Source organism: Mauremys reevesii, linkage group 3, assembly GCF_016161935.1.
Source record: "Mauremys reevesii isolate NIE-2019 linkage group 3, ASM1616193v1, whole genome shotgun sequence".
Lineage (NCBI taxonomy): Eukaryota > Metazoa > Chordata > Testudines > Geoemydidae > Mauremys > Mauremys reevesii.
The window spans coordinates 197,490,420-197,500,868 of NC_052625.1; the positions used below are offsets into that span (position 1 = coordinate 197,490,420).

A 10,449-nucleotide genomic window follows, 5' to 3' on the forward strand; every position below is an offset into this window, starting at 1 on the left:
TGTCAATGGCGTTTTAGAGTGACCTGTTGTGCCCTTGCTCTCTACACAACACTGAGACGATGGTAAAACCACACAGGCCCCGCTGCCTTCCACAGAACCCTGTTTATTACTATGTACAAAATTGCTAGGCCTGGCTCCCCATGAACACTTCTGCTCCAGCAGAGTTCTGGTTCTGGCTACAGCAACAGAAGACATGAGGCACACAAGAGGGCTGTTTAAAGGAATACTACCCAATTCTTATATACCAAATAACGGCACCATTCCATATACATATATTCATGGCTGACAGGATCATCAATACTACTAAGGTTATTTTGTGATTTTACAGGGATTTGAAACCTCCGTGTAAGGGGATGGGTGCATGAAAATAGGAATATAAACTAAATACATGTAGAATGTTGACCAATAGCATATCAAGGACACTCTCTCTCTCTCTCTGGTGGCAAGCCACTTTTCAGGGAAAACTGTTTCCTGAATTCCTCTTTGCACCAAGGGCATTGTCCAAAGCCCACTGAAGTTACTGGTATTCCTTCCATTCATGTCAGTTAGTTTTGTAGCAGGCCACTGAGGTTTAATTGGCATAGATGATCAGAATATAATTCTGGTCCCAGGGAATTCAGTACCAATCTCCCATTGACATTCATGGGGCCAGTATTTCAACCTTGATAGTAATTTTCTCCAGGCAAGGATATGTAAACTCTAATGATGATGCAGAAAATATGAAATTTATTATTAATAATAATGTCATACATGTCTAGGCATGGGCCAGAATCTTTGGCATAGTTTAGGTCTGTGCCCTTAGGTCATGTCAAGTAGCAGATGATGAGTCTGTGGTTCACAGAGGCGTTAGATTGAGTAACAGCAACAGTTGCTAGAAAAGCTAACCACAAACCCTTCCTAAATTAGAAAATAACTTAATCTTTCATCAGTTTCTTCTGTATTATATGCCTTATGCCTAGAAGCTCATAATACAGATAGACGGAGCTCTTACTTTATATGGAAGTATAATGTACAATTGTAGAAATTATATAGAAAATCAAAATTTATCTTCAACATTGTGCATGAAGACCCCTGCCTTTTGGGGAAGTTTCATTACCAAGGAGATCTCTCTAAAGAGAGTATTGCAAATAGAAATATATCTATCTATATATATATAGCTAATCATTAACAAAGGTATAAGAAGGTATTCTTTTATAATTAAGAAGGTGATATGTTCAGTTGAATAGAATCATAGAGGATTAGGGTTGGAAGAGACCTTAGGAGGTCATCTAGTCCAATCCCCTGCTCAAAGCAGGACCAACACCAACTAAATCATCCCAGCCAAGGCTCTGTCAAGCCGGGTCTTAATAACCTCTATGGATGGAGATTCTACCACCTCCCTAGGTTACCCATTCCAGTGCTTCACGACCGTCCTAGTGAAATAGTGTTTCCTAATATCCAACCTAGACTTCCCCCACTGCAACTTGAGACCATTGCTTCTTCTTCTGTCATCTACCACCACTGAGAACAGCCAAGCTCCCTCCTCTCTGGAACCCCCTTCAGGTAGTTGAAGGCTGCTATCAAATCCCCCCTCACTCTTCTCTTCTGCAGACTAAATAAGCCCAGTATTTAGTAGGTTTCTAGTATAGGGGGGTGTTTATGTGACCATCACTTATTTGCACTGTAGTGTCCAGGAAGTGGACCTCTTGTGTGGACTGGTCCAGGCTGAGGTTGATGGTGGGGTGGAAATTGTTGAAATCCAGGTGGAATTTTTCAAGTGCCTCCTTTCCGTGGGTCCATATGTTGAAGATGTCATCAATGTAGTGCAAGTATAGGAGGGGCGCTAGGGGACGAGAGCTAAGGAAGTGTTGTTCTAAGTGAGCCATAAAATAGTTGGCATACTGTGGGGCCATGCGGGTACCCATAGCAGTGCCACTGACTTGAAGGTATAAGTTGATTAGTTGGCAAGAGCGAACAGGACAAATGCCCACTTTTGTCAAAAAAGTGGTGTGTGGAGGAACATGGTGCGTGTGTGTTGAGCAACGATGTCAGCCCCATGCAGCGGGGATGTAGGGCTTGGGCAGGGGGCAGGCAGTGCTCGAGTGAGCAATGATAGCAGCCCCGTGGGGTAGGGTAGTGTAGGGCTTGGAGGGGGCCTCAGGCGAGCGGCTCAGGCCTGCACGGGGAGGTAGAAGGGCTCGGGCTAGTCTCAAGTGGTGTCCCGTTTTCTCTTTGGGAAATATGGTCACCCTAGTCATTGGATGATGAGAAGGGACAACTCGTATTCAGGTTGGACGTTTCCATTCTGCCAGAATCACGGGTCATTTTCTGATTGGCCCAGGTCAGTTTTAACGAGAAGTCAAGCCATGACACCCTCCAGAAATTGCACAAAACAGACTGTTTTGATTCAAGTGTTGCTTCCTGAAGCCAAAATATCTGAATGAGAGAGAGAGAGAGGGCACCTGACATCACTTGGTCGCTGAGAGCACCTCCTGTCTAGTAACAACTCAAGTCTCTTTCCCGATAAGCAATTTAGTAACTTGATCCTTTTAAGTCCTACAGTCCTACCTAAGGCAACAACTGCAAAATCCAGGAAGAGGACGTAACTATTATGACCCCCTGAATGAATGAACTTTCTGTCTATATTGAGAAACCAGTCAGTGCTACCATGAGGCTGAGCTGGAGAATTCACTTTCATGCTCCTTTCAATGGATAAGTAGCCAAAATACCTGTATTTTGTTTCCCAAATGAAAACTTGGTTATTTTAAAGCTGAATACTCCTCTGAAAGTATGTACCTGAGTTAAAACCATGGAAATGGCTAAAATGTGTGATATATACTTGTATTTCTCTAAGAAATTGAATCCTTGTTGTTTAGAAATTGTGGTAACTCAATATGTGATTAAAATAGTTGAAGTCTAGAAATATCTGCAACAGGAAACTGCACTTATCAACAGCGAAAAATTGTTCAGAGAAAGGCGGAGTAAAGCCTAATAATGGTACAGATTTGTGGTCAAGAGAAATTGGCACAAAAAGAGGAAGAAGCTGTCAATTGTTTTGTAAGCTAACAATCTTTACCACTATTTGATTATATAGTTAAAGCTGCCTAAGAGCAGACAGTGTTAATAAAATTCCAGAGGAAGAGAGGAATAGTTTAAATTGTTATTTGCACACTGTCCTTGGGAGTCTTCACTACATGGACAAACCCTCATAGACTCTCACCTCGCTAGCTATCAACTCTCTCTACACCCTAAGAACGGCCTCAACCACTCCCAGCTGCCCAAGCCCTCCTAAACCCACCCCCATCTCCTCCGGATGTCAAGTGTCCTTCATGTTATGTCTCCACTGGAGGTGGAGGCGAAATTTCGGCTAGACTCTCCACGAAAGTGTCCAGAGTTTCAGATGGGATGATCCTCAGCCTATTCCACCGCTTGGCTGCCATGGCTATACTTCCATTTTTAATGCACTAGCTCTATCAGAGTTTGTGTGGTATGTCCACCTGAACTGGAAATGACCCCTCAAGCCCCAGTGTAAACATCCCCTGAGAAGAAGTGAGAGCTGATAAGCTCTGTGCAACTAGGGAAGGGAGATCATGATTTCATCATCCATCTGCATTTCTAGTGTCTTTCACTGGCACTCCTGGCTCTCAACCACTAGATGACAGCAGCAGCAAAAAGATGGTTCTTCTAATTGAGCATCAGCCTTGAAGTAGGAACCTGCTTCCTCACAGAGCAGCCTGCTGGACTTTAGTGACAGTTCAACAGAGAAAATCACAGAAAGACGATTGCTTCTGCTTAGTTAAAGGCTGTGATCAATTTTCAAATGCAGATCCCCCACATTTAAAGACTTAAAAAACTATCTACATGACATTTCTGATGCATGTTGCAATGGGTGAGGTTGGTTTCAGGGAACCTTTGAGGAAGGATCCGATTGGAATTTTGGGAAATCATATCACCCGTTGAAATTGGCAAAATATTTTTTTTCTAAATTGTTCTCATCTTTTTATGGACAATCATGTGCTTAATTATGATCTCACTTACACCAGTTTACACAAGGGTCTCATGGTTTCAATAGAGTTACTCCTGATTTACAGGGGTCAATGTAACAGGGAGCAGAATCAGGCCTTAGACCTTAATGCAGATTGGTCTAATTTCCTCTGGTCTCCTCAATGTGGATGATGAGTTTTGAAACAGAGGGAGGGTCTAGTTGCCATGGAGTTCCACAGTAGGTGTTACACACCGTACAGTCAATCTTTGACTGAACCCAGCTCCTCTGATACCACAGACTGAAAGGATTTGTAACAGTTATAAGAAATAAATATCTACCCACAAGAGCTCATTGAAACCTACAGGGAAGTGTGGACTATCATCTAGCAATACCCATGTTTGGTATTAACATGCAGTAATGACTTCTTTAGTATATATTATTTAATTTGTTATTTTTAAAATGATAAACAAGATGGATTTCTGAAGAGAATAATGCTAGAAACAGTCCCCTTGCCTCCCACCAACACACACACACACACACACACACACACACACACACACACACACACACACACACACACACTCTCTCTCTCTCTCTCTCTTCAAGAATATGATCTCACACCAGCTTGCTTTTATTCAAAGGAGAATAACAAATCTTATATGTGGGACACGAGGACTCCTTTCTGGAATTTCTCCAGCTCACAAGGTTCTTTACAGCCCAAATAAGCAGCACTTCAGGGTTCCATTGAAGCAGGATCTGATGATTTTAGAAGCAAGTGGCTGGCTGCCAAATTCCCAGAGATCCTGATTAGACAGTCAGTCAAAAAATCTCCTGTACAAAGAAAAGAGAATCAGATTTTGTGATGTTTTCCCACAGAACAGGGATAATCTGGTGTTTGTTTTCAAATCAATTACATAGGAGGACTTGCCCAGTCACTCTGTGGTGGGCGAAGAGGTCCCTACTGTGACATTGTGTTACTGAGTATTAATGGGCATAGTCAGGTGTATCTAAACAGGTGAACTGGCTGCCTATAAAATCTATACTGCAGAAAAGCATGACTCACATCCAGGTACAGTTGTTCTATCACACACACCTTGGGCACAGCTGAAGCTAAAATGACAGATAATTACTTGGGTGATAAACAACTTGCTCTTAAAGACTGAAGGGAAATTTCAGTTCTAGCTGAAGGCCAACTCTGTTCAGGTAGTAGCTGCATACGACCAGCTGCTGGCATGCCCACTCCAGCCTAGTTCCCTAGCTCTCCCTCTGCAACCCCAAAGGGCTACCAGCTTCACATCTCCTGCATGTTTGGTGTTTCAGTAGGTGGGAAAATCTCTGACCCTCCCAATTGCTTCTCTGGGATCTGTCCCGGCTATAACACTAATTTGCCCGTGGTGGGTATCCTGTGTAGGAGGGATTGGCAACCTTTGGCACGCAGCCTATCATGAAAAGCCGCTCATGGGCTGGGATGGTTTGTTTACCTTCAGCATCCGCAGGTTCGGCCAATCGTAGCTTCCATTGGCCGTGGTTTGCCGTCCCCGGCCAATGGGGGCTGCGGGAAGCACCGGCCAGCACATCCCTCAGTCCGCGCCACTTCCCACTCTCCCCATTGGCTGGGGATGGTGAACTGCGGCCAGTGGAATCTGCGATCGGCTGAACCTGCGGATGCTGCAGGTAAACAAACTGTCCTGGCCCACCAGCGGATTTCCCTGACAGGCCGTGTGCCAAAGATTGCCGATCCCTGGTCTAGAACCTATCCTTTCAGAACCCCTGGGAGACACCCATATCCAGTGATGATTCCCCATTGACAGCTATTTTGAGGTTGTTATATTATATTAGTGTGAGCTTTGCTGAAATTGCATGATGCTACGTCTTTGGATCAGAATCTTGTACAGTCCTAAATACAAACTCTTTACAAATGTTTAAGCATGTTACAGTTACAAACTTACCTTTATCAACCAAAGTTGTCATGTCATCAAAAATTTAATTAGGTCTATTTAAGAAGATCTTGTGTCCATGTTGACTGTCATTAATTATATTCCTAATCTTTAATTCTTTATTGATTGAATCAGCTTTTCCATTATTTTGCCAGGGATTGATGTCAACCTAATTCGCTTATAGTTACCTGGATCATCTTGCCTGCTCTTTTTGAATATTGGCCTACCATTAACACTCTTCCAGTCTTCTGGTATTTCCCTACTGTATAAACAATAATCAGTGGAACAGAGATCTCCTCAGTGAACTCTTTTCGGACTCTGTGGTGCAAGTTATCCAGGTGTGTTGGTTTAAAAAGGGTTATCCCTAATAGATACTGTTTAACATTCTCCTTAGTTACTAATGGACTAGATAGTAGTTCACCATCCTTATGTAACAGTACATCACCCAACTTCTTTCCACATACAGAACAGAAATATTTATTGAACACTTCTGCCTGTCCTGCATCGTTATTAAGGATTTTACCACCTCCAGGGAATGGACCTATACCATTGTTAGGATTTCTTTTATTCCTGATATTTAAAAAAATGGTTTCTTGTCCTTAGCTCTGCCTGCCATGCATTCCTCCCTGATGCCCTTAGCTTCCTTTATCATATTTCTGCACGTCATGACTTCTAATTTATATTGATTGCTATCTACTTCCCCCGTTTCCCATTTCTTACAGATATTGTTTCATTTCTAATTGTTGCCTTCACTTCCCCAGCAGACTGATACAGAGGAGACACAGCCCCCGCCCTCTCTTGTGGAGACTTTACTTTTGTTGTTCCTGCTTGATTTCACTCTTCTAAAATATAAAAGCAAAGTTTGTCTCGGCTCCAACCCCTGCCCCTATATGATGCTTCAGCAGCAGAAGGAGGCTGTAAAAGAACGACAAGGGGCTGGCAAAGAATTCGCCCAAAGCATGAGCAGCAGACGGCTGCCATAATAGGTCTCTGCTGTCCCTGTTGCAAGCACTGGAGTTGGGGTGGTGCTGGAGATGCGGCTGGAGGCTGTCAGGTCTAAGGCGGCAATGCCTGTAGCACTGAGCACTGCAGAGAAGCGAGGCTGCTCCAGGCTGTGGAGTTACTCACAGGCATCCTGAGTAAAGCAGATGTAAGGAAGAGCAGCCACTGGGGTGATTCTAATATATGCTGGGGCCACTCCCGCCCCCACATGGCCTAGAATGTGGGCTGTGCCATAAGCATTGAACCTCTGAGAGCATTAAACAACAGCTCAGATGTCAGAAGAAGAGGAACAGGTATTTCCGTTCACACTGCAGTGTCTGCCATGTGGAATACTGAACTTACCTTATACAGCAAACGCCCTGTGGATAGCATCTTCTAATGTACATAGAATTGGCCGGACATCTCCAAGGGAAGCAGGCACCTCCAAGCTGTGTACACACCAAGCTGATCCTCTGAGCCTGGGAGAATTCTGCACAAAGACAGAGTCTTCATCATCATTCTGCAGAGCAGGGTCAATAAGGGCTGGGTTCCAGGATGCCAGGCATTTCCCATTCACTGACACCTGGCCAAGTCAGCCCCAATATCTTCCAGTGCAAAAGTTTATGACAACTTTAGTACCAGTTAAATGGTTGTAGTTCTGTGGACATTCAATGCCAGCCTCTAAGAAGAGAACGGAGAAAGTTATTGAAACAGGGGCGCTGGCTCTCTGACTGCTGTGTCGAGAACTGTAGCTCTGAGCACTTGTGTCCATCACTGCCCCATACCTTTAAGGGATGGAAATATCTGCCTACATCACTCACTTTCTTTAGTGGCTGCTGCTGTGTTTTTGACCCCCCCGGCTCTCAGGGCCACACAGAGGGAGAGAAGTGGGACAATTTGCCCCAGGTCTCGGGCCCCACAGGGGCCCCCAGAAGAATAAAGTATTCTATTGTATTGCCATTTTTTTTATGGAAGGGGCCCCCAAAATTGCTTTGCCCCAGGCCCCCTCAATCCTCTGGGCAGCCCTGCCGGCTCGAATTGTGATGTGCCAGGCAGTATCATAAAGTCAATTTGCCTAAGTAGGGTTGAATTGGCTCAGCACTGGGTTGGATGACTGCAACTCGTTGAAACAGAAGGGCTTGAAAAAGTCCCTTCTGGTTTGAAAGTCCGACTGCCTGTGAGACTTTGCACAGATTGCTGTCTGTAAACTCATTCAGGAATACTTTCTTCACAACCAATTGTCAGTTTTGGGTTATACGTGAAGAGCCTGTTATTTTGAAAATGCAGCCCCAATGTGCACAGCTGAATCTTTTGGAATAATTAGGTTAGAACCAAGGGCGGCTCTAGCCATTTCGCCGCCCCAAGCACGGTGGCATGTCGTGGGGGGCGCTCTGCTGGTCGCCGGTCCCGCGGCTCCGGTGGACCTCCTGCAGACACGCCTGCGGGAGGTCCACCGGAGCCGCCTGCCGCCCTCCCGGTGACCGGCACAGCGCCCCCCGCGGCATGCCGCTCCAAGCACGTGCTTGGCGTGCTGTGGCCTGGAGCCGCCCCTGGTTAGAACATTTTTAACTGGAGGTTGTCACCAAACTATCTACAACTATCTACAACCAACAGATCAAAACCTAATCCCTAAAATGATACACTGTCATGGTTACAAACACTGTCCCACTCCCAGATAATATGATTTTTAGAAACAAAGCCAAGTACATAATTGTGATAGGTTCTGAGAGATAATGGGGCTATGACACTGGGATAAGGGGCTGCCATTTTAGAGATCTGGGTTCTGTTCCCAGCTGTGTAACCTCTCAGTGGGACATGAGGCCTGACTTTATGATACAGGCTGTAAAAGACAGAATTACTAACACCCTTGTCAACAGCAGAAGTTATATTTTAAGTTATTGTCTCCTGACCTCCAGCCCCACGCACCTTCACCTAGACCAAAGGGAATATGGAAAGGAGTTGGCCAGACTTCATTTGGTCTTTGTCCCATCTGGATGGTCAGTTCTGTGATTGCTCCATTATAGGAAGAGTATGTGCAGTGTGGAGAGAAGGTGGGATGGTTAAAGCAGCAAGATCTGAGGAAATTTAGTTTTTTTTTTTTACTGGTCATAATTTAATCAAATCCCAGTGCTTTTTCTTAGGGGCAGGGCACTATAGCTCATAAGAAAAAAGTCACAAAAATATTTCTAATTGAAAGTGTTACACAACTTTAGTATGGGCTCAGAGAGGACACTCTATATCATTCGTCATTTTCATTTGCATCTTACCTGGGACACCCTGGAGCACCAAGAAGACAACAGCAAAGAGCAGGTAAAGGATCTTCATGGCTGAAGATTTGCCGTGAACTCAGCGTCACTGAAGAGAAGAGATTCCAAGACAGAGAGGAGACAGAGTCCCTGTATTTGTTGGAGAGTGGGGATTATGATATACTGAGTGATAGAAATATTGTTTTAATTTAAATGACAATTATAATATGTGTTCTGCAATCTGCTACCAATAATAATGATTGTATTCTAGACAGCATCCTGGATCTATCTCTTAAGAGGACTTCAGAGCTATACAATTGTGTGATGCAAGATAAATTTAAAAGCAGAGGTTTTGTAAATAACTGTAATTAAGCAGTTACTTATTTTGGGGTTATCATGGAAATCTCGTTTCCCTGAGTTAAAATACAGATTGGAGAATTATTGCACATTTATGTATTTTATTTGCAAAAACAGAATGGAAAAGAATTAAGAAATTACAGAAAGCGAAACAAAGATGGTTGGATGCTCATGTGATGTTACAATTAACCAAGAATTAATCAATCACATCAGTTCATTCTAGGTCTTATCACAGTCTTGTTACATTGGCAAACTTTACCTTAGTTCTGTATTGCACTGGGCAGGTGATTTTGCTACCAAAACTGAACAATGACTTCTTTAATGCAGAGTCTTATCCATTTCTATTCATGTTGTTTGCCAGTGGAATTATGGGCAGTTCACCCAAGCAGTTATTAAATATTAAGAAGACAATTCAATTAGTTATCATGCATTGAATTCCAAATAAAGAAGGATTTAAACTAGAGGTTCTCAACCTTTTTTGAATCATGCCCCACCTTAGCACCCCTCTCCCAGTGCCCCCACTTACAATAGTTGGCACTTAGGCTAATGCATTTGTTGTACCTAGTAACCTTTTAAAAAGTGCATACATTAATATCTGCACAGTTTTCAAAACTCACTTAAAGCCTCAAAGAGTATTGTGATCTGATGTGCCAGGTCACAAAGTCACTTGCTTGTAGGGTTGCAAGTGCATAGTTGTGAGGTAGGGTCAGTTTTCAGAGAGTGGCTTTCATAGGCTATCAGGGACCTCTGGAGGTCATCTAGTCCAACCCCCTGTTCAAAACAGGACTAATCCCTAGACAGATTTTTGCCCCAGATCCCTAAGTGGCCCCCTCAAGGATGGAACTGACAACAGTGGGTTTAGCAGGCTAATGCTGAAACCACTGAACTATCCCTTCCCCCCCTTTGTATCCTGGCACATGGGATTGCAATGCCCCTCACTCCAGTCTGGCCTGGTGGCCCCTCA

General features: G+C 43.9%; 1 long non-coding RNA gene across 1 annotated transcript; it reads right to left on the minus strand.

Annotated features, from left to right (window-relative positions):
* Positions 1-4,574: 4,574 nt before the first annotated feature.
* Positions 4,575-10,044, minus strand: LOC120401663. The gene is made up of 4 exons (XR_005596627.1): positions 9,745-10,044; positions 9,150-9,278; positions 7,246-7,372; positions 4,575-4,795 (listed from the first exon to the last, which is right to left on the minus strand). It is a non-coding gene; the product is annotated as an uncharacterized LOC120401663 (long non-coding RNA).
* Positions 10,045-10,449: the final 405 nt, after the last annotated feature.